We start from the raw sequence: 2,154 nt of genomic DNA, 5'->3' as shown, positions 1-2,154 counted from the left end.
AGGGACCTGGAATGATGGGACAAGAGACACGAAGAATGACAGCAAGACAAAGAACTCTGATCAAGCTGCCAAAGTTTATTTTTTCACAGGGATTCTTATACGGGCTGAAGCGGGAAATTAGCTGGGGAAGAGGGAGGGAAGGTGTTGTCTCAACGGGTTAATGAATGTCCCTTAGGATGAGGGGACCTGGCACCATGAGTCTGGTTGCAGGCTAAGGAAATTGGTGGTTGCTCAGGCTTATCTTGAATCATCGGAAAGGTTGCTTATCTTAGGGGGCAGGGAGGACTGATCAGCAAGTTCTCTGGAGGCTGCTTGCCCTGGGGGGCAGGGAGGGCTGCCAGGCAGCGTGGTCTCCCACATACAATAATGCAGCCAATGCAAGCTTTTTAAAAGTTTACATGGTCAAAAAAGAAAGTAACTCCATCATGTATGAGTTATCTTTCCTTGACACTGTTACAAAACATATGATATAAACTACCTGAAGGAGGAAGGGTTTATTTTGGCTATTTTCCAAGATTTCAGTCTATCTTCCTTGACTCCATTGATTCTGGGCCCATGGTGAGGCAGATGATCAAGGTGGTAGGAATATGGGGAAGGAGAAGGCTGTTCAGCTAATGGTAGACAGGAAACAGAGAGGGATGAAGGAATCAGGAATCAATTAGAATATTCCAAGGTAAACCTCCAGTGACCTGCCTCCTCATTTAGGCCCAATCTCCTACAGTTTACACCACCTCCAAACTAATGCTACTAACAGGGGACCAAGCATTCAACCCATGATACTGTAAGAGAACATTTCCTATTTAAACCACAACATTCTGTCCTTTGGATCCCAAAGGCTTATAGCCATCTCATAATAAAAGATGCATTCACTTCAACTTTTAGAGTCCCCACACTACTAACAGTTCCAACACTCTTCAAAATTTCCCCTGAGACTCAAGGCAAGCTATTAACTATAAACACCTATAATAATCAATAAAACAAGTTCTATATATCCACCATACAGTGACACAAGTTCTATATATCCACCGTACAATGACACAGACTAGACATTCTCATTCTAAAAGAAAAGGACACAACAGCAAAGAAGAATGATAACAAAGAAAGGCTGAAAGACTGAAACCCAATAAGGCAAACATCAAATCCTGTATCACCATGCCCAGAATCATGGGACACGATATCATAATGTGAACTACATAGTGCTCGGCAGCCACACCCCATCACATTGGAGTTTGCAGCTCACATGACCTCTCTATTTAGTTAGATTCACTCATTGTCTATAGCTTTCCTCTGCAGATATTCCACATTCCTTGTATCAAGATCCTTGGATCTCCATTATCACTTAGACTTTGCCTTCATAGCTTCATTTCTCACCTCTCAGAGACTACCTGATACATAAGTATCTGGGTTCCAAGGCCTGTATTTGAAACATGATTGAAAGCTTCATGACTCCAAAGATATTGCATTCTGTATACCTGTAAAACTAGTGCCACACAGATGATGTCAAGATCTGTTATCAGCTTGAGCAGCAGCCTGGCTCCTCAGGATTATGGCTATTGCAGCCTCTGAATGTCTAGGCAGTTGTACTCAAAGAAACAGTTTCACAGGCATGGATGTGAGAACAGAGTACTTTGGAGCTACTGTATCAAAGCAAAATCATCCAAAAATAAGTTTAAAATCTTTGTAACTGTGATCCTTTGGAGAGTAGGTTCTAGCAGCCATCCAGAGATGCCCTCAAAGGATCCTTCATACTGTTCTGGAGCAAGGTACTTGATTTCATTTAATGATGCTAATCTCTTTACCAAAAAAGGCATGTCCTCCCTGCCAACAACTTCAAATGAACTCCTTTTCTGGTCAAAATGCATATTTTTATGACATTTTTAATTCTGATTCACACAATAACCCTAGCTAAAAGTCAGCAATATCCATATCATAGCATGAAAACTGTGTTGTTTTGAAATTTATTTAGTCCAAATTAACTAATTCATCACTTTAAAATTTAGTCTCAAAGTCTTAGATTATGGACAAAATACGGACTTTTTCCACAGACTGTAGGAGTGAGTGGCTTATAGTCCAGTTCCCAATAGAGCCCTCATTTCCACCTAATTAGTGCCATCATTAATGTATGTATTTCTTTTAAATATTTTAATCTATTTT

This window comes from Nannospalax galili, unplaced genomic scaffold (genome assembly GCF_000622305.1).
Source record: "Nannospalax galili isolate Female #2095 unplaced genomic scaffold, S.galili_v1.0 scaffold238, whole genome shotgun sequence".
Classification (NCBI taxonomy): Eukaryota; Metazoa; Chordata; class Mammalia; order Rodentia; family Spalacidae; genus Nannospalax; species Nannospalax galili.
Note: the sequence above shows the minus strand (reverse complement) of the source record.